This window comes from Nipponia nippon, unplaced genomic scaffold, assembly GCF_047370975.1.
Source record: "Nipponia nippon isolate SJK-2023a ecotype South Korea unplaced genomic scaffold, ASM4737097v1 scaffold_4, whole genome shotgun sequence".
Classification (NCBI taxonomy): domain Eukaryota; kingdom Metazoa; phylum Chordata; class Aves; order Pelecaniformes; family Threskiornithidae; genus Nipponia; species Nipponia nippon.
The window spans coordinates 35,932,455-35,960,346 of NW_028262358.1; the positions used below are offsets into that span (position 1 = coordinate 35,932,455).

A 27,892-nucleotide genomic window follows, 5' to 3' on the forward strand; every position below is an offset into this window, starting at 1 on the left:
GTGTGCGGAAAGGCCGCTGTGGGATCCCGGGGGCAGCGGCCGGCTGAGGCGCCCAGCCCTCGGGGGAGGCGGGCCGGGCCGGGCCGGGCCGCCCTTGGGGCAGGGCCGCCCTTGGGGCAGGGCCTCGTGGCGAGGGCGGGCTCCGTGTTGCCGTGGGTGTGGCGGCAGGAGCAGCGCGGCCCGCTGATTTGTAGGGAGTTTCGGGCTGTCTGTCCGTACGGGCTGGGTTCTCTTCCCGGGGGATGTGGTCGTCGTGTTTTCTCTCAGGCGACGTTTGCACAGGATCGGGAAGTTAGGACGTGTAAACCCAATTTTTCAGCTGCATAGGTGAGAACAACGATAGTGTTTCAGATCTAAAGTAGGTAAGAGAGAAGACATTAAGTGTGATCGGTCACCAGGCGGGATTTCTTTTGAATAGGTATGGCCGAGGCCCCTGCATTCCCAAAGGTGGTTTGGACACAGGCATGCGGTTGGATTGGTTTAATAAGGTTTAAGAGGAGGTGAGGACCGTGCTTCGGGCTGTTCCTGTGTTTATTTCAGCGCCTGTCTGGATACCGGCAGGAACATAGTTCTGTCCCGTCGTTTCTGAGCTCTTCACTTTCCTCATGCGCAGGTACATCAGGAGAGGTGAAAAAAGGCCATGCCCTCCTGCCCATTCAAAATTGAATGAAATGGTTGAAACAAGACAAATGTTCTCTCAGAGCTGCGAATGAAACTCGAAGGCAATCAAATCAGAAAGCAGAAGGCCATCGCAGTAGGGGGTAAATTCTTGATATGGAAAGAGGAATGTTCTGAAGATGACTGTAGTGTCAAGGTTATAATTCATTTTGCTACTAGGTGCAGCGTGTAGTATCATGAAATAGAGTGTTTGTCAATCTTAGTTTGTTAGTCTTCAAAAATTAAATGTCTTTTCATCATGCTTCCCTATCTAATATAATCGTTAAAATTTGAGGAAGACTTAATGCAGCTTTTTATTTAGATGACTGTAATAGGTTATTGCCTGTTTGGGCTTTAATATACAGTCTGTTAATTTCAAATTTAATTTTAATCAGATTTATAAGACCAAAATGCAGTTAAATAAAAATGTTGCTTTTCAACTTATTTTCTGACCTGAAACAATCCATTCTATTTATGTTAGTTTTGACAAGAAAACTGTTAGAAATGTATATAGTTAATAGATAGCCATCAACTTGCTGTCAGTTCCAGGACCTGTGAAGCAAAAATGAATGTTCATCCTGGAAGTAGCGTGTTACAGAAATTCTTAAAACATAGTAAATAATTCAGTTTCTGTGTACTGTGTTAGAAAAACCATGAAATCCGTGAAGTTTATTTTATTAAATTCACTGTTAAAAAGTAGAATGTCTGAAATCAAAATTATTTTACTTGCTTACTCTTTGTGTGTGTAGCAATAGAGTTGTGATTCTGTATGAAAAATATAATAGTCAGGAGTTAGGCTAATTCTTTGTGTTTAAATGTAACTTACATAGTAATAAATTTCTTTACCTTCTGAGTAATAGATCTACATTAATGTACATAGATTTTCCAAAATTAAATGGATAAATTCTTAAGCGAGGTCTAACTAAAATGTAAAATAACACTCCTTTTCACCACCACCCCTTTTTTTTTTTTTAGAGAGAATTCAGAATATCTGTTAAAATACAACTAAGAATTCAGTAAATAAATGAAAAATACATTTGCATGGTCTTTCAATAATATGAAAATAAAAATTCCTGTTGTGAGATTTTCTGCTTTTTATTTTCAGAGAAAACTGGTGAAGTAACATTTTCTGGAAATAAATAGTTGGTAAATATAATTACTTAATAAAAATGAGGAATATTTTACTGTCTTTCTCACCTCTGCCGGTTCCCCCAATGTGTGAGTTTTTTACCCTTACAATTCAGTTCTAGAGGCATCTATAAACTATAGCAGGTATGTGGGCAGGAGTACCACCAGCAGGAATTAGTGCACTCCTGACTGACAGTGGACTGATTGTTACTGCTGATGTAGAAGATGTTTTTGATTGGTTATCAGTTGCCATTTGCCACAGACTTACTGAAGTCTGCTGCTTAAGCTTTCTTCCCTAAATGATTTGAAGAATATACGTACATTTCTCAAAGAATAGTCAACAGGTTTTGTTTGCATTTAAGGATTGCTTCTGCCAGTTGGCTCAAAGGGAAGCAAGCCTTTTGCAGTACCGTGTAGTGCGGATTCAAGATTTTAGCGTAGTGCTTCTTATTATTTCTAAGCAGGAAGTAGGTAATCAAACCTTCTGATACAAGAGTTTTCAGAGATTAACCTTCATCTTTAACTTTCTTCCAAGAGTGTAAGAAAATTTTCCATACGAAGCGTTGTGCTACTGTGATATCTGAACTAGCATGGTTAATATCACCTTGCAAGATATCCGTGCTGCTCTTTTGATGCAGTATTTATCTTCTGTTGCAGGATTTTTTTTCCTAAAGCCTTTTGAAACAGATGATGTCATTGTGGACTACCAAAAAACTGCAACCTGTAAAAGAACATCTGGTAAGTTTAAAGTAATTATTATTAGCATAGACATTTATTATAACATTTTTAACAATGGGCTGCTGTTTGTAAAAGCTGCTATTACATGAATTTTAAATTCATCCTCAATTCCGTGTACCAGGTCTCTGGTACTGCTGAAGAAAGAAGAACTTGTGTTGTATGCCATTTTTGAACAATAGTTGATTTGCTCTTTGAGGAGTGGGGAAAGGGGAGGAATTGAAGAGAAAACCCACTCATTCATATAGCAGGATGAAAACTTGCAAGATTGTGTAACCCAACTTCTGCAATTCCAAAGAGAATATTTGATGTATCTGGTGAGAGGAGGGGAGCTGCAAGGCTTATACTGCGGAATTCTGTCAGCTTTTCTTACTTTGGCTCCAAGTAGTTAGTTCAGTGAAGCTATATCCCAGTAACCAGCTATTCTTTGTGAATGATCATATTTAAAGTTACATCATCTTGAGTTACAGCATCAGAAAGGTACTTCAAGCTTGTTGGAAGCTTAGTGCCCCCCAAAAGACATCAGCTAAATGTTCAAGCTATATTCTTCAGTTTTGCTTAGTTAATGCACAGGCCCTCACTGTAAGGAGCGAGGTGGTCCCTCAGAAAGCTTCCAGCATACCTACAGCTTTTCCAGTTACATTTGCAATTTAAAAATAAATGTAGACTTACAGTCTTGAGGTGACAAAGGCAAAAGAATGACCATTATTATACAGCTGTTATGACCTACTAGTAGTATATCTCAATCACAGGGACCAATGTGATACTTGACATCTATTATAGTTGCTTCACTACATTCACCAACTAGCATTGTATCCATTGGTTCTCTCAGGTCTGACCAGTTCGCCAACTTATGCTCTTGCTTCCCCCAGACCCTGAATAACACAATCACTGCTCAGTCAGTGAGGTGGAGGTAGAGAAGCTACACTTCTAATGTGCTAAAATAGTAGCGGTTAGGAAACTCTTCTCTTGCTAACAACTTTATAAAGCAGTAACAGGGAGAGGCAGTCTAGGCCACTGCACAAGAAAAGAAAGACTTTTTGAGAATGTGCAACAAAGAACGTGGCCAGTTGCAAATAGCCCTGGACAGCTCTTCTCTGATATCATGGTGACTCTCCTAAAAGCGCCGACATTAAACTTCATTGATCGTTTAGAAAATATTATACACTAATATTGCTGTATCTCTTTTTCTATAGTACCCAAGATCAGTAAATAACCAGACAAAGATGAAGCAGGCCTCAAGTAAATATATACTCTGTCTGTAAAACAAAATTGTAAGATCTGAGGTGCAGTCTTCCTACTCCTAATAGGTTAGTTTTTCTTAAATTTAGCCATTCATTTACTATTGTCTTTCCTGATGTCCATGAATATGTATTTGCTGTTCTTTTAGCAAATGTGTCTCTGTTCCTTCTTTTTTCTTCTTTCTGTCACATCAGAACATACCTCATCTGAACTTTTATAAACTAATTCTTGCCTGGTTAATTAGCAGAAATTTGCTCTGCCTCAACTACATAACATCTATGAGTCTTCAGATGAAGAAACCAAAGCTTATGTGAAAATAATTCAATTTACTGTTCAACAAAAGAAGAATTCAGAAATTACTCTTTCATTCAATAAGCATGTCATATCATGCCTGAGTTTGCAAAGAGTTTAATGCCTTCTCAAATGAGCTCACACAGAATCATTATCTCATGACGTCTTGGTTTTTTATACAGCAACATTGCCTCTCTTCCTTTGCTAGCTTCAAAAAGAGAGAGAAGGATTTAAAATGAGATTTTTCTTCTTTTTTATTGAAGGGCTTTCATTCGTTGGATTCTCTTTGTTGCTCTGGAGAAAGAAAGCCAAACAGAATTGGTTCCAGTCACACTACATCAAACAGAAATTTTAGCTGGAACAGGTAGAATAGTGTATTAAAGCTACATGGTAACTTTAATCTCTTTTGTGCACTCAGTTACCTGACTATATTTTTGAACATGGAGTGTGAAAAGTGCATGGCCGCCCTGTAAGCAGAAATGTGTTTTTGAGATTACCTCACATTTTAATGAAGGAATGGATAGTTCTGGTTCTTGGTATGCATGTGTGTCACAGCCAGTTCACGGTGGCTACCATGCTTCTACTGTGTCATGACTGTCCTGGCATGAGACCAGTAGGTTAATCAGAAACACTGAATATGACAGGGAGTAAACGATGAAGGGGTGATGAGTTTCATATTCTGAGAACCTAGTTGAATTCCTAGCATATCATCTTTGCCCAGGGAACAGTGAAGCTCTTGGGTAGTCAATAACAATTTTGCTTGAAAATCACTTAGAGTGCTGCTTTTTTATGTTGGTCCTCTAAAGTTTGAGGTATCTCTGTGACTTTTGACCTCAGTAAGGTTTGGTGTGTGACTTTTAGAGAATAAGGACCATTGGTCATGCCTGTTTTATAACGTAAGATTTGGCGAGTACTGTGGATGAAGGGGTGTGCGTGTGTGTGGATGTGTGTTTGTTAATTACAGAATATTCCACGTGAATAAGCAGAAAAATACTGGATATGTTTTTGGGACTATTTTTACAACAATATAATCAGCAGTTCTCTTCAGTATTCTCTCTTAGATTCTGAAAAACATGAGTTAGATTGTTATGTGATTAAGCATTAATGCATTTTACGCAAATTGTATTCCAGCATTGTTTTAGATCTACAGAACAATCACCAACTCTTAGATATTACAATGTACCTTCCAATATGATTCTTCCAACTAATTAGTGTGAAGGATTTAACTTTAATAGTGGTATTAGCTTAAATGCTCTGTGGTAAGTTATAATGAGAGACAGGAACATCCTGCCTGATGAGAAGTGTACCGCCTTGAAAAACTTCCAGTTGCTTACAGCTTTGCCAAATAGCACAAATATGTAGTTTGATGTTTTCTATTTGGAGAATGTCCCTTAGCTTGGACTTTTAAGCAAAGTAGGTGCAATTTATCCTTTTTTAAAAACAAGGGCACAAAAATGTTTCTTCCTGTGTTTTCTACTCTTTTCTCTGAAATGTATGGTTTGGATGAGGAGGTATTTAGTAGTTGGGGGTGTGGTGCCCTATATGTCAGAGACGTACTTTTTTGCCATCTCCAGTTTTGCCATCTCAGTTTGAATTTCCTTAAGTAAAAGTTCAGCAGAGTTTTGCAGTGTGCTAGAATTATAATACCAGAGAAATGAAGAGCGTGTGAGGACCAAGTGTTAAGGCAGGAGGCCTCAAATTCTGGAATAGTCTGGAAATGACAGAAATTCAATTGTTCTAGTAAATTTAATTTAGATAATCACTTGTGCAATATTTATGAGAAGTTAATGTTTTACAGTATTTTCAAATGTGATTTTGAATAACATGGGGCATCACAGAGGATGCTGTTGGTCCCCCAAAGTTTGAGGTAGGCGAAACTGACTGCAAATGTTAGAAGTTGTGAAGAAAAAGGTTCTAGCAAAATAAATAACTAGATTATAGTGAAGGGAAGTGGATGGGGAGAGAATATTCACACTTAAAACACCAGTAGGTCTGACTGGCCTTTAGCAACCTAAAATCTGCACTAATATGAATTTTCATATTCTCCATAATGCGTTTCTCCCTAAGTCTTTGAAACTACTAGCTTCTTTGGGGATTATCTATCCTGGGAAGAACAAAACTAAGATAAATGTTCTCTTTCAAAACTTGCCTCAAAATGCCTGTCACTTTTTACTATATATTTATAATTTGACACAGTGAAGGATTGATGAGATCATTAACAGTGAACTAGGATGACTCATTTCCCTGTCCTTCATGACTGCTTCTGCTGAGGTCTTTACTTCTCCTGGCTGCCCAAAGGAGAAACGCTGACATGTTCTGAGCTGGCTTCCAGAGAGTTGGAGGAAACCAACCCATTCTTTTACAGTCCCCGAAGGTGACCAAAGGATTCTCCAAATCTCACAAGTTTTCTGTGTATTGCCAGCACCTGTGATGCACTTAGATTTTTCTTTCATTTTGCACAGTTGTTAATTGTTAGACTCCACAAAAATCAGGAAATCTGTTGGTGTCAGTCACAATCTGTTACTTTCCACAGGCAAAACTCTTGGTATCAATAAGATCAGGATTTGACGTTTACATTGACGTGTAACTTATGTACAATCTTTCAGGTCCTATGGTAAAGTGAATGGTATCTGTTATATTCCAATCACCTTCCTGTGGCTAGTAGGATGAAAATAAGTTCCCATAGATTTTCCAACTGTTCTTCGCAGTAGCAGAATTACGCCTTGCTTTTGTTGCTGTGGGAAATTGTCTTCTTTCCACTGTTGTAGGTTAAGGAACGTTCTAGTAGGATTATGACTAGAGAGCAGACTAGAAATGCACATGATGAGAAATCACTTTTTGTATCTTGTTGCGGGCCTGAACTCTGCTGATTCATTCTGTTCAAAGGCTGATTGTAGCAATTATTAATAAAAATAGATTAGGAAATAGTAAGGGATTAGTCCATGTCTACAGGTTAATTTATGTTCTGCCACAAAATAAATTACAGGGCATTGTGACCATACTTTGAACATGAGAGCAGGGAAAATATTCATACTGTCCTCAACCTGTTCACTTGAAAGAAAAGCAGTTGCTTTAGACTTATGTTGCATCTCAGAGGAAGACCTCTTCTTGTTCAGCTTTATGAATAAAAAAATGATTAAAGGCAAAACAGTTCTTTTTTTCCTCCTTATCTAGTCTTGAGTCTTTGTGTGAGGATATTTGTCTGAATTGCCTAAGGTTCTATTTGGCTATGTAGTACCTCTAGCTTTACTGATAAAGAGTGGCCTGAAACAATATGGTCACTTTATTAGGGACTAAAAGTTGGTTAAAAACAGATTTGCGGTAACAAATTTGGAAAAAAAAAAAGAAAAAAACGCTTATCAATCAGAAAGTTGTTAGAGATGTGGGAGTCTGTTAAGAGCTGGAGAATACTTTTTGTCTTTGTATGGATTCACACAGAGCAAAAATATGTTGGTGGTCTGACATCCCAGAGTAGCTTTGAATTGTCTGAATCACAGAGCTGCACCATAATGACTCATTCTCATTGCATACCGACATCCCTGCTGGGAAAGAACTGCTGTCTCTCCCTTGTAGCAATTTCAGTTTGCACATTTTTGTTTTCTCTTCCCACTGAAGTTTTTGTTCTTACAGGCATCTACAGTTGAGATCGCCTTCTTCTAGAAGACAGGCACTGTTTTGCAGGTGCAGTAGGTCATTTATTTCTGCATTAGAAGCAAGTATTCACTCCTCCAAATGGAAAAGGAATATAAAATCCTATGTAGTGTCCTAGGGGCTTTGCTATAACTGAAGTCCCTCTCATGTCAATGCACAAGAGGATAGTAACACAAGCACCAGTTGCAGACTTGTACTGTTTGTGTATACCTTTCCTTTATATATGTAACATCTAAACCCTTTAGAATAAAGATGCTAATCCTTATAAAACAAGCAAGTGAGCAGCCACTGAAACAAAAGCTTTTCTAAAATAAGATGATCAACCAGTGCCATGAATTCTTTGTATTCAGTTCCACTCAGCTCAGAACTATCCTGCCTGGGATGAAATGGTACATATACTGTGTTTTTCGCCACCATGCATCAGTCCTAGAACAAGTGAACCAGGAATGGCACACAAAGAGTAGATGCTTCACTAACCATATATTCTTCTGATCTCTCTGGATGTAGATGAGACATTGTGTTTTCAGGGCAGATTTCCAAATTTATGCTCAGCAGGGGGGAACCCAAAACCCTTTTTCCAGAAATTGTGATTTCCCCCCCCCCCCCATGCTTATCAGTCTTCTGTAACCTTGGTGACACAGTGGGTGATCTGTCCTTCCACAGAGTCATTAGAATTGTTACTCACTGCATTTTTCACAAGGACTTTTCAGGTGTATGTTAGTATTACCGCCAAATTCTTGTCAGCACGCTCGGGCTAAGAGCATATGACTTGATGTCTGGCAAAAGTCCTACAGGATTTGCTTCTAAAAATTGATAAGCCCACACAAGATCAGGCCAAAGAGGCATAGTGATAGTGTCCCCCCTGGAATAAAACATCCTTTCTTGGAACTTCCAAGGAATAGGTTTTGGGTCTCTGCTGCTACCTGTGTCTTGATAATATTCTCAGATTTTTTTTGTCCAGATTTTTTTTTTTAACTTTATAAACCCATACCTTGCCTTTTCTTATCCAGGAAATAGAAGCTTAGGTTATTTAATTCAAGTTTTCCTTTGGAGTTTGCAGTAATTCTAAGGCTGAGTGCCAATTCATCGTTCCCGTGCTGGATGCTCACATGCCATTTCAACCTTTAATACAGTTAAGCTTCGTAAAACTGTGTAGCTAAGTTTTCCCCTTGTTGTCAAATAATCCTTCTTAGAACCCATTTATAAAGTCTTTTTTTCAGCCAGAGCTTTTTGGAGTGGTGAAAAATGCATTTATACATTTATGCATTTTAATGAGTATTTTTTTAATTACAGAAATCAAGTATGATAACTTAAAATTTCCTCAATGAAATTAAGTAAATGTGTCATCACAGGGTCTCTGAATGCTCAGAAACAAATTAATTAACATTTCTTCACTCTTAGGGACAGGTGGTGTGTTGTTGTTTTGGTTTGTTTTTTTTTTTTTTTTTTTCCTGACAATGGCTAAAGAGTTAGGAAACCAGAAGGCTTCGCTTAAATTTCTTAGCTTTATTTTTTCTGCTAATCAGTAATTCTCAACTTCTCTCTGGTTTCTTTCTCAAATTTTGCTCATTTCTTTATGAACTAGACTGAGAAAAGAGTTAGAATGGTGTTTAGTCAAAAAAAGAGAAGCCTTAGGGGAGTTCATGATAGTCTTCCCATTTGTAAAAGTTGCTGTAAAGAGGACATACAGGATGTTCAACGCACACGTTTGGACTTTTGTGGTCTTTTTGAAGAAGGAATTTTGCCTAAATGATCTTCTGACGTCCCCGATGAAACTTTTTACTTGTGATTTTGTCTCTTCTTAAGTTTTTCTCTGAACCTTGTATCACCTTGATGGGAGAAGGCTGCATTCATGTTTGGTGACTATGAAATACGCTTTGCAGCTGTACCTGCATAGAAACAACTTTCATCGGTATAGAGCTTTACTGGTCTGCTCTGTTGAAGATGTAGTGAGGAAAAGGGAGATGAGATCTTTCCATAGATGGTTGTGATCTGATAAATAAGCATGTGTGTTGTTTAAAACTACGTATTCCATTTGCAGTGCTGCTCAGTCATACTGTAATACTTCATAGTCTAACGATTTTGGACAAATGATTCAAAGCATTTAGTCAAAGGCTGCTCAAAAAAAACCCAACAACAAAAAAAGAACTTTTCCTCCTCTTGTTCCTCTGCTCTCCTCTTTTAGCTCAGTATCTCAGTCCCCACTCTGCACCCAGGCAGAGCCCCAAAATGAGTAATAAGTCTCATTGTGGGAATGACACTTGCCTGACCTTAGAAAGACTAGGTAGAATTACAGCTTTGATTGGAAATTGCTGACACTCTTTTATTGGTGTTTTTTGAAGTTATGTATTATTCAGTCTTAATGGCATTAGGTGTTTCATTTACTAAAATAACACTTTATTACTCTTCTGTAAACTTAGAAAGGTTATCAACAATGATGTGTTGCTTTCCTTCTTTTCTGTAGGTAAGTATATTTTTTAATAACCAAATTTAGATTGCAGAGGCGACATTGAGACTAACTGGCATGGAGCCAAATTCTGATAGTATCACAGTGTGGTATAGGTCGAGACTTAATTTAGTCTGGCTTCTAGTGTGAGCAGATTCTCCTCTAATGTCATCTTTTTCCTCGTGACATAGAATAATAGCTATTTCTATTTACATCTCATTTTCAAGCCATAAAATTTCTATGCTGGTACTAAAAAGGAAAGAAAGGTACAGGATAAAGAGAGTGTCCTTGCTATAGTTGAATTATTTCTGGAAGAATTGAAGTAGGTGTTGGGGACTTGATTTTCATCCTGCTCTCTTATAAATGAATAAAGTTAAGATAAGGCTTGTATCTTTAAGTCGCCTAGTTAGTGTAGCAATATATGTTGGTTTATGTTGTGAAGCCCTCCAGTTTCTAACTTAAATGAATCTGCTGCAGGGATTTAGTATGTGAAACCTGAGTTTTGCAGAGACTATAGGTCCTTGTTAGAGAAGTTACACTTGGCTTATACCTGTAAGTAATATTGTCTTGATCTTTTCGTTTTTAAGCATGTAGTAGAATCGCAAACACATTTTCCCATCTTGTAGTTCCTTATCTCTCCTTGCAACGATTTTCTCCTTAAAGTCCTTCTTGACAGAGTAACAAAATGTATTCTCTCACGTAATAAGCCATACTGTCCTTCATTTCTGGCAGTCAAGTTTCTGGTCTTTCCAGGTTTTCAGTCAGTTATTTGGGAACTCTGCTGCTGGTTTTGTTTTGTAGTATTTGTATCATCTTCTCCTTAATGCTTATTGGGATTTGAGTTTTACATGCACGGGATATTTAATCACCATTTTTTGGCATCTTAACATCTTGAATTAATTTAAGCAGATGAAAGAGATCAATAGGTAAGGTCTTAAATATTCTTGATAGCCAGATGCTCCTATATTTTGCATGCAGAAATCTTCCAGCTGCTGTCAGATTGACAAATGAACTGAGTTTTGAATGTGTCCCTTGTTTACTTTAATGGCCAAGTGTTCAGGTATTCCAAACCCCATATTCTGTCTCTTCATTGAAGTGCATAGGCCTAATAGCAGGGAAGTTTCATATTTATTAGTTTAGTATACGGTACATTTCTGTTTTAGTGCCATCAGAAATAGTTAATTTTAAACACAATTATCTTCAGACTCGCTTCAGACTTCCACAGGGGGCACTTGGGGGAGGAGGAGCTTATTTCAGTAGCTGGTTTCTGAAGCCTCGAATTGAAAATGTAATTCTTTGTCACCTGTGTTCCCTAGAATGATTTTTTTGAATTTACTGTAAAGTTGCTATAAATCAAAACTGGCTCACCTTAGTGTGTATACAAATATTTCAGTTAGTCTTAAGTATTATTACATTATTCCATTGGTTGCAAACAAGCTTAAAAAAATCTATAGCAGGTACTATATTCTCTGATATTATTTATGGTAAGGACTGGTATCAAAATACACACACTGTCCTGCTGCAGGGAGGTCCCACACTCAGAATGTACAGAGTACCTGTTGTCACTCTGTGAAGCCTTGAGATTGTTCACACGTAAGTTGGAAGGTAATGCAGCATGTGGGAACAAAATTTAAAAGACATTATAAGCTATGTTATCATTATACTACTAGAATAATTGTAAAATTCAAGACATTAGATATCATAAAGATTTTATTGTTGCTTAATGACTTAGAAATACAGAAAGAGGGAAATCCCATGGGTCTAAGCATGGCCAAAATCTCTGCCAAGTTGCAATTTGGAAAGATGCCATTTAACCTCCAGGAAAAAAATCCTGCCAGAAGCTTGGACTAATAACAGAGCGTTCAGACTCACTGCCTAAATAAATAGATTTACAGTCTATTGGATGATGACGATATATAAAAATATATTAACAAATCCCAATAATGGAATAATACCAACATCTTAGTCCTACATATGATTGAAAATAAACAGAGCACTTAACATAAGGGAGCAGAAAGAAACTATCCAGCCCCTGTATTACTGCATTCAGAACCCACTGGCCACGTTCAGCCAAACTTAAACAGAGGCATAACTTGTCTCTAAGATTATTAAGTTTTTTCTAGGTTTGTGAAAAAGCTGGATAGGTAAAGAGAAGAGAAATATAACAGTCCCAGTTTGTGTGTCCTGCATGAAAACTTTTGTATTATTATGTAACAGAGAACTCAACATTGGGGGGTGAGGGGTGTCGGGGTGGGAGTGGGGAACCATTAAATGCCCTGAGAGCAGAAAAAGCATCAATTGCTGCTTGCAGTCAGCTGAGACACAACTCAGTTGCAAGCCAGGCCTCACTAACTCTTGTATATGCAAAACTCCTGATTTAGTTATATCACCATGATTCTTAAAATTTCTGCTCACAGCACACAAATTTGGAAACTGTTTACTTTTCCCAGGAAATTTTCCTGTCTCTTAATTTCTCTTTGTACAATGTAGTTTTTTTGTACTTAGACCTATTACTGCTTTTCCAGTGTCGTAGTATCCAGGTCCATCTAGGCTAAATTCTGCTGCCATTGGCAATGCAAGCCACTGTCATAGTTCATGTTTGTCCTTATTGCAATTAGCAGTATCATTTTCTTTCCTGACAAGCTTACTTTCAAGTCTTCTTTTCATCAATAAAAACATGTAGCTTAAAATCTCCAGATTTCAGTTTTGAAACAGAATTTGTGACTATAACTCACACTGATGTCTTCTGGGGAAGGAAGAGAAAGATTGGATTCTGATGCACAGTGATTTTCATTGTAAAGTTTTTCTGTGTCTGCCATTGTAATGCTAGTTGTTGTTAATGTGTTCCAGACTTTCCTAACATCGAGGATGTGTTGCTTTGCTTCAGGTTACTAGCATAGTCTTGAAAAAAAATTTCTCAAAAAAATACTAGCTAAAGAAGCATGAAAGGGAGAGATGAAAGGGGCAAGGCTTTATGTTTTCTCTGGTGAGTCAGATCTGCCAAAATCCTTGGATTGCAAAGTTGACAATGATTTTCTTTTGGTGTCTTCTTAATTTCTCTTGGGATGCAATATATAATCTTACTGAAATACCTTTGATTGGTAGCAGGGCCTAAAAGGGGTTTATGAGAAGATAAGTAGTATCGTCCATGGACTTGCAAAGTTTATCATTTACACTAAAAAAGTTTGGGAAAAAATGAAATAGTCCCATAAAACACCCTCACTGCACCTGCCCTTGCAAAGAACAGCTGAATGTTGCCATTAGGTTCTGTATGTTTCAATGAAATTCAAAGTTGCTGCTGCCACAGGGGCACCCTCATGGTGGTTCCCAGCTGCAGCAGCACTGGCTACAGGAAAACAGTTGTGAATTTCTGGAAGGGTTTCTTTACAGAAGGGATTCCTGTTCTTCACTACATAAGAGGTCACAAGTCTAAGTTACAGCTCTAAAAATGCTGACAGGGAGGGTAGGGCTTCAGTCTCTGGATGAATGTTTGAGACCAGAGTTTTCTTTTTTGAAGTTAAAGTTATTTTCAAATCACACTTTAATTAAAAAAAACAACAAAACCCCCCAGCTAATAATTTGCAGCAGTGGTAACAGATTAAAGCCAATCAGAAATAACCAGTTTTAAAGGAGTTTCCTTTGAACATTTCTTTACAAAACTTCCTCTCGGGCACCAGAGCTATGCTGATAGTGGAAGTCACATATAAAACATTCTGTCTTGTTGCTTTTCTGTGAAGAAACCTAAAGCAAATTAGTAAACATAAATGTTACTACTAGTTTATTCATTTGCATAACTTGCAGGACTCCAAAATCAGTTTGTAGCTGGCTTCATGTTTTAACCCCAGAGAATAGGAAATTCAGCTTTCATAGCAAGAATGATTGTAGGTAACATTCAGAACTTCTCTTCTGAAGGAACCCACCAAGAGCTTGGGGCCAGCCAAGCTTTTCTCCTCCTTGTCCTTCATAGAGCAAAAAGCAGCAGCCATGGCCAAAAGTAACTGCTGAAAAGGATGTACTCTGGAAATCTCCAAGCTCTTGAGGATTCATAGAAAAATTGTTTGCTGAATATGACTAGAAGATGAGTTAGCTGTCTGTCCTGTTGGTTCTTTTCTAAAAAAAAAAGAAAAAAGAAAGAAAACAGCTCTTCCTGTTCTGATCTTTTTTCCGTCCTAATGGTGTTTACCTATACACCAGAACTAAAAGTGAGATAGATTCCTTGCTCACATATGTGTTTGAATACAATTCAAGATGGAAGAGTAGCCTGAGACACAGAAAAAGGGTCTGTTCCCAGAAATGATGATCTCCTAGTAGTTCTACAGTCTTCATAATTTCCCTAGGCATGAATGAATTTGCAGCTTCTGTGATGTGTGACTTTTTGAAAAAGATGAAGTAAAATATTATTGAAATTTAAATAAAGCCAATGCTAAAGCTTACTGCTTTGTGTGCTAATGCAGCAGCAGTCTGCATTTTTTTTTCACAGCACATGCTTCAGTGCTACTGTAGTCAGATATCTGCACTTGGAAAATTCTACAGATTTCTCAGGTGGAATACCTACCTTTAAATTTTCTTACAGTTTTTGTAAGTGAACCTCATACCTATTATTCAAATGACTAGTTGAAAAGTGAAAGAGATGTCTTGTTGATAAATATTGCTGTGTGGTGTGAGGCATTGGTTTTACATATAATTCTGGCAGCTGGTAGATTTCAAATGTGAGAAACTTGGCAAGTTCAGCACAGGATAATCTTCAAGCTGCAAGTAGCTTGGATGAAGCTACAGGATGAAATAAAACCAAGAATGACTTCTCTTAAAAGAAGTGATTCATCTGCCTTCATTGAATGTAAGAAAACAGTGACAGTTTTTTTTCCTCTGCTGTTGACAGTGCAGTTCAGTGCCACCAGCTAGAGCTTTGCGTGCAAATAGTGCTCACATAATAGAGCACTCGCAGTTTTTCCCTATTTATAGATAGTTTTTTGAATAGAGCACATTTCAATAATGGTTTTCAAGGTCATATAAATGAAGGATGAGGTCCTTTCTTTTCAAATTTCCAAGTTGCACTGTTATTTATTCATATTAGGGTAGTGCCTCTTCTAGACCATGCTGTGCCAGTTGCTATACCAACTCAGCATAAGAGGTTTATTAGTTTCTAGAGAAATAGTAGTCTAAACTCAGTACTGCAATGGAACTGCTTTGCTTACTCATTGCCTGGGGAGTAATTTCTTATTTTTAATGAACCATATTAAAATAGGGCCTAGAAATCTTAATCACAGCAGAAGAATTGGGTAACAGTCCTTGCTACAGGACTGGCCGGGCACAGTGAGTGCTAGCTGCTCCTTAAGGCCAGCAACCTGAGGGGGGGGACACACAGCTGGCAGGGCAGGGTCCCCGCCAGCCAGGGCCCACTGCCCACAGTGCCCAAGCAAAGCATAGTAGGCTGTAGTCAGGTTCAACCGAGTATAGATCGTCACGCAAACTCACAGTGATGAGGCAGGTCCGAGGTCAAGCCAGCCCAGGGGTTGGGCTCATCAGGGTCCATGGCTGCAACAGAGCTGGAGACCAACACTGTGACAGACTAGCTCAGGCTAGGACTGATGGCCCTGGGCTGGGCTTAAATAGAGCTCCTGGGCCCATGGGCAGAGCTGTGTGTGGCATTCCCAGGTGAGGCTGGTCAGGGCTGTTAAGGCCTATTAAGTGCACTCAAGGCTCTGACTAGAACTCTTTCAGTGTTTAAGAAGATAGAGTTGTTATAAGGTGTACTTGGAGATGCTGTGGAAAGCTAATGTAGTAAGAGGTAGAGAAAATAATGTTTTCATAAGCCAGCTGTGTGAACAGCTGCATCTTGTCCGATTTTATCTTTTTAATGAAAAGATCTGAAGCTACATAAATAACGGAAATTGCTGCAAACCCTCTGTGTATATACAATCACTATGTTGCAGGAGCTGTTGTGGTAGATACCGAAAAAGGACGAGAAAAAGTGTCGAGAAGTGGCATTGCAGACAAGCCTGGAAGGGTTTTGTTTTGGTTTATCCATAATGCAGCGTGAAAGAGAGCATGAATGTGTTTGTGGAGGAGAGGGTACATAGGCAATGGATGTTGCTAGCTGAGTGAGGGATCAGGCCCTACCAGTTTACATATATGTATATTAAGAGCTCTAGCCTCTTGTTCAGGAGGTGATGAATAAGGGGAGGGAGTGCACATTTGAGAGATCTGATACATTATTGTTGCTGACAAGGAAAAGAATTATTAATGGTAGCATTTTATGCTGAGTCATGTTCTGGAAGAACTGCCTGGTTAGTTGTGGCAGCATTGCGGGTAGAGGTTGAGCATCTGGACAGTGGTTGACCAAGACTATTTTGAAGTCTGCTTTGTTTCTTTGGAGTGCAGTAGAATTTTCCAAGCAAATGAAACCTAGTTCATGTTCTTCCCCCCGCCCCCCCCCCGCCAGTTTACATCCTTTTCTCCAAAAGACCTCTTCGTTGTCTTGGAATAAAGAGCATTTGAGCCTCATAGCTCAAATACAGGGCAGATGGTTCCCTTGCAGAATTTAAATAAGATATCAGCATGCTGTCACCTGTAAGTGCAGTGGTTAGAGCAGTTCTGCAGTGCGGTCACTGGGATGTCAAAAACAGAGGAAAGGGAAATTTTACTTCAGCAAATGCTGCGTATGACAGTTTTGCAAACTGGTTCATCCTATTCTTTGGCTTGCTGCAGTGCACCTGGCAGAAAATTATTAGTGAGACACATATGCACACAAAAGTACTGTGAGTTTAAAAAAAATATGTAATTGGTTTCTGCATGTAGTAGGTTGAGGGAATTAGAGGGAATTTAATATATCCATAGCTGGCAGGTTTAATTTGTCAGCTGTTAGCATAGCTTTTGATGATAATGGGCCCCAGCATGAATTTAAAAAACATACTACCTTTATCAACATCAAGGAGTACAAAAGTATGAATACTCAGTTTTCTTAAAGTAAATACAAGATTGTCAGCTGCAGTCTGTTCCTAAATTGAATGCAATATGGAGAGTGTGTGCGTACATTTCCCTTTTCATTTGTTTTACTATTGTTATCATTTAAAGATTACATTAACATACTGCTCAAGTGAATCGTTGTTTCGATTACTGAATTCCGTTTTATATTTTCTTCTTAAAAGGGGCAGAAAGTTGAAGAGCTTGAAAAATGATTTAGATAGAACACAATTATTTAGGGTGCCATTTTAGGAAAAAATGGTTCTGTTTTTACTGTTAACCTAGAAAATACTATAGGAGTTAAGAGAATTGGGCATCCAAGTATGAGGTAAGTACTAAACACTACTTAAATAGTCTGGAGCGAAGGGCCTTGCATTACCAGAAGAGACCTTTTTTTAAAGAAAGAAGTCATGCTTTGCATGAGCAAGGAGAATACAGAAGGGAAAGAACAGTGCAAACATTGGAAAAGTTGATAACAGTTTTTGCAGTGAGAATGAGATAAGTGGATGGAAAAATCTATGAACTGATAAAGGGAGTCACACAGGGAAACTGCACGCGAGAACACAGTGTTTGAGTTTAAAATGTTTTAGTGAGAGGAATTCATACTTGTTTGAGTCAGTGGTTTTTTGGATCTGATTCTATGTTGCGTCTCTTGAGAGTCAGCAGTAAAGATCCCGTTTTGGGGCGTTATACCGCCCAGATCCTGACTGATTGCTACCAGTGGTTGTTCTCATTTAAGGTGGCATCCTCCAAGATGCCATTGAACAAACATGCAGCTATAGATAATTCAGAGCACTTCATATTGCACATTAATCTATTTCCTTTCACTTCTCCCGTATCAGTATTGACAAATTAACGAAGCTTACCAAAGCTCTTGAGAAGGAAAGAGACCATGTCATCCCTGTCAGAACAAAGCAGAATTATTGTAGTTGATATTGCTTTTCTGTCATGATCAGTAGGCTCACACACAGATACAACTACAGAAATACAATCTCTCTTTTTATGAAGGATAAGAACAGAAGAAGGGGAAAAAAAAAGATTTATTGTCCCTGTGGTGGTTAGTTTTTATTTTGAAGTGTCACGTGAGAGGCGGAAGGCTTCCCAGACAGTATGCAGACTTACGGAAAAAGAAAGATTTCTGTTTGTTTTCTGTGTATATTCAGGGAAGATGCTTTACTGGTGATGGATGCATCGGTATTTTTTTTTCTGTACTATGTACTAAGGTTTTCCTTGTGCAAGGGCATGTTAATGATATGTCTTACCCCAAAAATATATTTCAGAGCACATCTAGAGGAATTTAAAATCAGTGAGCTAATCAAGCTGAATAAAAATGAATAAACACCACTGGTGAAGGGATTAGGTTGAATTCATCAGGAAAGTGGCCTGTTGCAATGAATCAAATGACTTTAAGGATCTAGTAAAATCTATAAAAATATATATTTTTTAAATTTTATTATTTTTACAGAGAAGGAAACTGACAGTTACAGGGTCAGTTTAAAAAATTAGCAAGGTAGAAGAGCTGAGGCTGTACTTGCCTGAGCAGCTGAGCTGGCCAGACAGCTCACTGCCTCTGAGAATGGGAGGTCTCACCACCCTGCCCTCCCGCCCTGCTTCCATCCACGCTGCCCTGCCCCTTCCTTGGAGGTTGCTCCGATTCCCTTGGCAGGACCCAGTTCCCGACAGGTTCCTCTTTGTACAGGCAGCTTTTTGTCAGGTTGGGGATCACACTGTCACAGTGATGGCAGCGGTCAGATGAGCACCGGAGCTCATCTGGCAGCTCAGCTGTAGGAGTGCAGCTCTGGCGTGAGGGAAAGGGGACCATCCCTGTTCCCGCAGCAAGGATCTGTTAGATCAAGCCATGCCATCTCACACTGCTGTGTACTGTGCGTCAGAAGGAAAGAGATGATTAAAACATTTGTGTTAAATATCAAACCTGCTTAACTGTGTTACAGATAGATAGAAACTGCTTCCCCTTTGGTGTCAGGTGTTGAAGTATAATTTGAACATGAAAAGAAACAAATAAGGAACCAATCCATATTTTTAAGGGTTAGTTCTCTTTTGCCCAGATGAGGTGTTCTGCAAGATGGTATTTATTTCTTTCAGGTGTCTAATTTGTAAGTGAAGATGTAAGTGTCTGACGTGCAAGAAGCTGGCTTTAAAGCAGCTGATCGGGAAGCTGACAGAGCTACAGCCCTGCAACGATGGTGCTCATTAGAGGCGGTGAAACCCATTTTAAGAGCTGGATAAACGCTGAGGGGATACGCAGCTTTCCGTGTTATCTGTATATGAAATAGCTGTTCTAAAGGGGACTTGGTTCTTTCATTGCAGCTGGTCTGTGTGGGCTGTAGCACGCCTCTGATTAGATCAACCGCGTGGAAAGAGAATTGCTATGCCTTACCCAGCAGGGCTGTGGTTACTGAGTATACCCACTGCTGCAGTAAGGGGTAGGGATTAAAGCTCTCTGAAACATAGCTTTTGATCTGTTTCCCCCAGTTTGTTTTTCATCTATTTTCCCCAAAGGACAAAAAGAGCAAATAGAAAAAAAATGGTTTGAATCAAACCAAAGTCAGTAATTCCTTCCAAAGCTTGACTTGGGGAGATCTTGGGAGTAACAGCTTTGACTTCTAGGTTTTGTCACAGTCCTTCCATTTTCCATGATGCCATATATATATATTTGTTCTACCATGCTGCTGTGGGATTTCAGTAAATAGCTGCGTTTTGGTTAAGGTATAGACTGCAATTCAGACAACGTTGGTTGCTTTTGTGGGGGAGAAATAAAATTCTGTTTCTCTCCTGTACTACTGTTTCGTTGTTTGAGGACTCATGCACACAGCCAAATTAGATGCAAAGCCAATTTCAGTTAAAAAAATTAGCGTGTTCAACTATATGTACATGTACAAATGGTGAATATGAAGCGCTGAATTATTGCTCAAAAAATGTCCTTAAAAAGAGGAATGAAATTGTACAACTTGCAAAGTTAATTTTTATTTTAATCACCTTTTACAAATTTCAGAAAATCTTACTATTAGCTGGAGCTGGATTTTTATTCTAGAAAGGCCTTGGGTTCTTACTGCTCCAGTATTAAGTTGTGTGTATATTTTCTCAGTCTGTAAAAGTGTGTCCGTGTAAATATACAGTATTTAGGTCTATTGTATGAAAATTAAAACCAAATTTTTCTTACCAACAGCTGACATCAGTCATGGTCCGTGCCCCCCCCCCCCCCCCCCGGTAACATTTAATGCTAAACAATGTTTCAAAAGGCAAATTTATTAGATCACCTATTTAGATTCTCTGACATCATTCTGTCATGGCAATGAAGTGATTTACATGGAAAAATATATTACCTCTGCTTTTAGACAAAATGAGTTTATGATGATTAATGGTTTTATTGCAAGTATGAGAGAAACTGGAAATGGCCGGCCTTTTTAAAGTGAAACATGACCTATGCTCAGCTTTTCTCCTTATTTTCTTCACCTATTGTAAAATGGTTTTGGTTTTGAGTAAATTAAAATGTACAAATTATGTCTTGTAACTGAAGTAAGCTATAAACGCAGGGTATCCATGGTAACGGCGCTACGTAACTGGAGCTGGAGACGAAAGGGAGAAAGCAATTAGCTTGGAGCAGAAGTCTGCTGTGATGGCAGGGGACTTAGATCACATATTCCATGAGGAGTCGTAGTTGTCGGGGTCGAGGGAGCTAGATGTTTCTTTTGGGGAAGAGCAGGCTGATCACCTCCAGCCGTCCCTCCTGGTCAGCACTTCTACGAGTCTATGACACAATGACTTTGGGCAGAGGACTTCGTGTACAGAATGGTCCCACGAATGAAAAATAGTATTTTAACAAGAAAGCAAAGAGCACATCGTCTTTTTTCGTCCATGCCTTAAAATGACACTTGAAACATTTCCTTTAGCTTCATACAGAGCTGTCACATAGATAACAAGTAATACACAAAGGCCTAAACTGAGAAGATGATGCTAAGAACTCTGAAATACTTTCTTTACATATGCTAACTGAACTAAAACCCAAAGGCCATTAAGGCAAAAGCTGTTCAACTATGGAAATACTTAAATTTAGGAAAAATGTAAAATAGTGGCATTTTTTCCAGAGGGCTTATGGAAGAAATTCAGTCTGGTAAAAAAAAGGCAAAGGTTGAGGTGACCACTGCTTGCGATTTAATCTGCACAGAAACTGTACATCAATCACAAGATGTAATATTTGGGAATGACTAGGGAATAATTTCTGTATGACAGATCGAGCAGGCTTTGCTGTGGGACCCCTGTGACGAACGCTGGGGCACAGAGCACTGTTCTGTTGCCTCAGTGGAGCTGTGAGGCGTAGGAGGTCAGCGTGTCGAAATGTGGAAAATGAACCATTGGGGAAAATGAAAATGGGATGAATATACGGTCATGGCTTGTCCTTAGTCACACTGACTGGACAACTGTCTGTCTTTGAGGGCACGCTTGGCAATGGAAAATCACTTGCTGTTGGATTCTGTGCCTGAAAATGCATTTGCAAGTAAAAGCAAAAGTGTATTTAAAGTAGTAATTAAAAATACTCTTGCGCAAGTCACACTGACATTTTCAGGAAGACAGCAGTATCACAACTAGCATTTTAACTGTGTTATTTTTATTCGGCTGATTAATCCGTGTCTTGCATTAGGCATGCATTGAATTTAGCATTCTGCTGCAGTTCCCTATATGCAATCTTGAAATTTCAGCACTATCCTTCATTGATTTCTGCTAGCAGTACAGGCTCTTGAGAGCTCTTCAAGATAGAACCATCGTTTCTGCATTACACAGTCGTTTATCAGGAGCCGTGTACTGCTGTTCTCCTATTCTTTGTTTAAGTGGCTTGGCTTCTCCTCTGATACAGGTTATTGATGTTCAATTCCCTGCTCTCTGTCATTTGTTCATCTGGCTATTTGTTTTTTAACATGAATGATTTCCTTAGAGGAACAGCTAGAAAAGAGCGGAAGGAGGTTTACCCCATCAGTAGGCAGGGCAGATAGAGAAGGATATTTTGTTCTCTGGAGTACCTCTGCTTCAGTCTCCATTTGCTGTCATCAACAGCAATTGTTCGTGACGGACTGTATATGTGTAGTGGGGTTTGTTTGTTTGTTTGTTTTTGTTTTTAAACTAGAGGGAAATCTGTATTGAGCTAAATCATCCCTTGGATGTAATTTCCACCCTTGTCTTCCCTGTTCTGTCCCATGGATCGGGTGGTCTCTATTTGACCCCTCAGGTGGCTGATGTTTAAAGGCTCCCAGGGAGCTATAGGACAGCAGGTGTTTCAGTGCCTGGGTGACCTGCCTGCACACTCTGGTGCCTTTACTGACCATGAGGCAGATGGGAGATGTGTCGAATTGAATCGGGAAGAAATTTTTTTTCCCTAGTTTAGGGCTTCTGTAATGCTCCGGGACTTATCCAGAACCCCACATGCTATGGCAAAATTCAGCCAGGCAGATGGTCGCGTGATTTCTCTTGTGACTGCTGTTGCGCTGGAGGCCAGCCCCTGTGAATTTCATAGATCGCACCAAGCTTTGCTGGTTGAAACAGTCTCAAAATCCAGTTGAGATTTGCACAGTAACAACTTGGTAGTTGAGAGGACGGGTCCTGTCGGCAGACATATCATTTCCTTTCCAGCAATCCTGCTGTTGGCTAGTAGTTTTTGATCTGCCATGTCACCTCTGGTTCCTCTTGAACCACTGCCACGGTATGGTGCCAGCAAACATGTGCAAGGTTTTCAGAACAGCCTGAACTGTAGCTACAGCCAGGATGGAGGCTGGGACTCGCATCCCACGGGGCCGTTCCCAGCCAGTGTGCGCAGGGATCTGGCACCCTGGCTTCCCTAATGTGACAATGCCGGTGCTTGGCGAGGCTGGTTGTGCATACGTAATGATGATGGCCTTGTTACATCCTAAATTAACCACACCGATACCCCTAGTGCAGCGTTAAAGAGTCGCTGTCGTACCCTAGGCTTAGAATTGTGCTGTTGCTGGGCTTCGGCCAAGATTGCTGGACAGCTGCGTGGCATCCAACTCATTGCCTCCTTCTTACAAGCTGCTTAAAATAATTGTAGAAATAATTATATACCACCAGAGGTTTCAAACAAAGGAAATAAAAAGTTTCTGTGACTGAAAACTTATGGTTTTAAGGTGAGAGAACAGGACTTCTGGAGACATGCAAATCATTGTTTAAGAGTAGGTTGCAAGACGTTTTCTGTTGGTATTCTTTTTCTGCATCACATGCTTGTTTAAATATCTGAAAGAAAATAGAAAAGATGGGAAACCCCCCACATTTTGCTTTTCCCGTTTGCTCTCCTAGTAAATGAGAAAATGCTTAATGAAGCAGGAGGCAGTCTTTAATGATGGCAAATCAATTTTTTTTTATTATGAGATTTTAGTTTGCTTTAATTTTCTGGTTGGGGGGTTGCTTTTTTTTTTTAAGGTGTGTTCATATGTTTGCTGTTGGGGGACTGGGATGTGGTTGCTTTCTACCCGTAGAGCTTTATGCAAAGAGTTCACGAACTACTGAAGGCTTCACGCATGTCTGTGGATGTGGGTCAGTAGGTGAGGAAGAGAACAATGAATGGAGGTGCAGGACAAATATCAATTTAAAAAAAAATGCAGTAAGTGGTTAAGCTGGAAGTGTGGAGCACAACAGCGGCAACAGGAAAGCGTCTGCAGGTTTTTAAATGCAGCGAGACGCGATATGTTTGAGAAGCACGTTCCTCATGTAAAACAATGTCTGACTCGTTGCTCTAGCAACCTTAGTAGGTCAGCCTACTTCTTATTTTTGCAAATACATATTTGTATTTGGTTTAATTTTGGGCATTACTCGTGAGGTTTAACAACTTCTGTTGTGTGCAAGTCTCACCATAGCTACCCCATTTCTAAGTGTCTTTGAGGGGGACAATAACATGCCTTTTCTTACTCCCAGGAGATCTTCTTAGGGCTCTGCTTGCACTGGTTCCCAAGATGAACTCAGCTGTCTTCCCATTGGAAGCAGGGCTGCTAGATGCCCGGCATGGTTTCTGATCGATAAAGAACCCGCTTCTTTCCTTTCTGGACTTTTAACTAAACAACCTTAAATACAAAATGTTGCTATCACCCGAATGACAGAAATGTTACCAACTCTAGCATTAATATTATCTAGACATTTGAGGATGATATAGTATTATTAAACGATACAGATATTATAGCCACTCTTAATGTAAAGGCTAAGTAGCATTAATAGAGCTGGAGAACTACGTGGACCAGGTTATCCCTTTTCAAGAGCCAAAAAGCTGCTTCTGAGGCAAGAAGCACAGAAGAGGCTGCAGCCTGCAGAGATGACGGGTCACAACATGCAGAACTCTCTCAATCAAGATGGAGCATTGTGGTTTGGGATTTGTTTTCTCTGAGCCTTTATTAAAAATAGAGGCAGTGGTGAGATTATTTTAGAGCTCTACTATAGTAATTCACTGGGTAGAGAATGTATTTCCTGCACTCACGTTCTAGGAGAACAAAACAACGGCAACAACAAAATCTCTGGAGAATGAAATGTTTTTACCTGTGATTCGTTTTAGTAATCGTGGAACTTACTTACTTTTACCCGCATTCAGCTTACTGGATTTCAGAAAGCTCATGTTCCGATACAAACGCCTGCACATTCCACCTAACGTTGTCACTATCTATGGAAAAGGAGAGGGAAAATAAAGCTCAGAAAACTGTTTTTCGAAGACAAATAACTGCCAGACCTGATGCATTTGTACATATATAAATACGTATGAGTGTATGTATGTGTATGTGGTAAAAAAATAAATTGAGAACATATATCTGAAATACCTTCTGTACCTTATACTTGCTCCTTATGGTAAGATAAATGCAAATCTGTGTCTCCTTTCCATTGAAAAATGCTTCTAATTTCTGTTTTCTAACTACAGGGAGTTGACCGTCCAGGGAGGCAAGTCCACGTGATAGCGACTGGCTTCGGGGGAAAAAAATAAGGAAACAAGGAAAGAACACTTCTAAACTACAGTAATACAAAGGCAGCATGGGGGGAAAAAATGAAGAAAACACACCTGAGAAACTCCAAGTAAAAACCTAAGCCTAAATAATTCTCCTTCGCAGGGATCAGAGTAACATAGTATAGTCCTGGCTTAAATGTAGGTCAGCTGGATTTGTGTTCAGATATTTATGGGTAAACAAGGTAAATTGATAATATGGTTTTTTGCTTATCAAGTTATTTGCCTCGGGATGTAAAATAGAACATTTGTTTATGTAACACCAGAAACATTTTGGGAAAGAAAAGCTCCCCTAATAAACATCCTATGTATAGGATTACATAGTTGCATGGAAAAAAAGGTTGTTTTGTAGTAACGTTTTCTTAACAATGTGATTCCTGCCAGAAACTGAATGCCCTATTTGATATAGCAAGCAGAGGTTAAATTGGCTTACAGCCATCCTAAGTAGTGTAGTACATTTATTTCCTGTATTGTGTGAGAGCTTTCTTTTTTTTAAAGTAAAGAATTCAGGCTCTACTGCGGCTTAATAGGTCATCATCCAACCTCAGTCCTGATGACAGACCCGCACTGAAGCTCCCTAGAAGCCATCAGTAGCCCAGTGCCTTACCTGCGTTGGCATGATTTTACCTGCTGCAAAGGAGGCTCCTCGACAGGCCAGCAGGCGTGCGCAATCTCTACCTTGAACTTAGGTCAAAGACTTAGAGAAGAAAAACAGTAACAAACCCCATCCAACAACGCCAAACAGACTGCTGTAGACCCGGTCAATCTGTAGTCACGCATGCTTTATTCTGCTAGTACCTAAACATCTAACGTGTAATTACTGGAGCGAAACTTGAGGTTGTTTACAGGGTTCTTGTGTTTCAAATTGTCTTGGGTTTTTCTAGATTGTCATTGTTTTTTCCTGTATACACTGGTAGGATTACAGAGGAGCATTAATCCGTACATTTATGCACATCTTTTACCCAAAGGAAATTCCAGAGGAAACCACTAACTCTTGCAGAGGGGTCGTTCGTGTCTGTATACGACGAGTACTGTGTCTACAACTGCAAAACAGAACAGCTGTTTACGCACAGCAATCAGCATAACGAGTGGTTTGCTCTCATTGAGCACAAGGTCTCCTAGATTGCTGAGCTGTTCCCTCTCTGGTAGCTACTGTGGGCTGAATCAGTCAGAAAAGCTTGGCATTGCTGCCTTTGAAGCGTCAGGAAAGACTACTGACTTCGTGGCAGGCTCTGCCTTCAGCAGAGCGGCTACCGCCACTCCAACGGCCGCTAACATCCCAGGCCACGCTGCCTGGCAACCTGTCAGCGGTGAATCTTGGGCCAACGGCAGCACCAAAACCCAGGGGGTAAAATTCCATAATGAGCTAATTAGCAGTTTGCTGCCCTTTGCACTTTTGAAAATAATTACTGTTGATTTTTAAAACATAGCGTAACAGCTAAAACACGGTACTTGAATGTGATGGCTAGAAACTGTGATCTATCTATACAGGTCTATTCAATTTGATGAAATGGTAAAGATGAGGTACAAAAATAGTTGTCTACAGACCGCATAGGATTTACTGTGATTTTACTGCAAAGTAACAGAGCTACCTTCTGTGTTACACCTAAAAAACTGAAAATGCGTATTTTGTGTCTGTTCCCGAGTTCACAATTTACTGACTAGGTTGTAACGTAGTTGCAAGTTATTAAGGATTGAATCTCTGCCTTAATTTGGTAGGATACCATTCTAGCTCAGGTTAGAGGAAAAAAAGGATAATTGGTACGTGGATACAAATTAGAGTTTAATATCCCATGCAGCTGTTTACATCTGCTTAATTAAGCAGCAGTGACTTCACATTAGCATTGCTATGATACCATAAATACACACTAGAGAAAAAGGTACAATCATGTTAGCCACCCTCTTAACGTCAAATCAATGCAAGTTAGGTACTTTTTATTTCAGTGGTGTTTTTTAATGGAGAAAAAAAAAAAAGCCTGCACGTTTAAGGAGGATCTTCAGGTCTGATACATTTGGTTTTGGTACAAGTGTCAGGATTTTATAAAAAGACTACGCTCCTGTAGGCAAGAAATGAAGAGCTCTAATGGAAACCGCTAACTTCAATATAGCTGGAAGTCAGCGGGCAATTTTGCTTTTGGAGCCTTTACCAGAGCATCACAGTCATTTTGTACAGTAATGGAAGGTAAGCCAATACCCATCTGGAAAAACGCAGTGCTGTTTTAACACCGATGAAGTTCTAACGCTTTGACTGCGTGGCACAAACTCTGGGTTTCGTGTATTTACCAGCAGCTCTGGCTCTGGCACAGAGCTGCTTGGTTTGCTTTTTGGTTAAGGATCCCCACGAGTAACGCAGACGTGCCCAAGCTGGTATGTTGAGGGGTACGCACAACCAGGACAGGCCTTGGAGTAACACAACATAGCAATATAACAGAAAAAGGGTACTTTGGTCAGAACTGTCAAAGTCTGTTAACCATCAGCATAAGAACACAACCTCAGTTGGTGCCATTTTTAATGATTAGAAATAATACATTGTAAAACAAAAAGTGAAAAAATTCCAACGTGATACTCATAAACAAAGAACAAATAGAAAACAAAAAAAGCTTCGGTTTTGCCTGATTTATAGTATTTATAATACAACAGATCATTAGTCTGAGGTAATACCAGTAATAGCTTTTTAGTCCTTCAAGGACTGCTCAAAAATTAAGAACAGTGATCGTAATGCATGGTATGTTAAAAACGAGACTTGATTGTTAAATCAAGCAAATCCCTTACCC

The 27,892-nt window shown here is 39.4% G+C and overlaps 1 long non-coding RNA gene across 2 annotated transcripts; it reads left to right on the forward strand.

The window, feature by feature from the left end:
• Positions 1 to 27,461, forward strand: LOC148053257 (uncharacterized). 2 transcript variants are annotated; one of them, XR_015708924.1, is made up of 5 exons: positions 1 to 327; positions 419 to 500; positions 614 to 761; positions 2,443 to 2,523; positions 25,038 to 27,461. It is a non-coding gene; the product is annotated as an uncharacterized LOC148053257 (long non-coding RNA). The 2 variants fall into 2 exon arrangements; XR_015708923.1 differs by lacking the exons at positions 419 to 500; positions 614 to 761 and having other exon boundaries at positions 86 to 327.
• Positions 27,462 to 27,892: the final 431 nt, after the last annotated feature.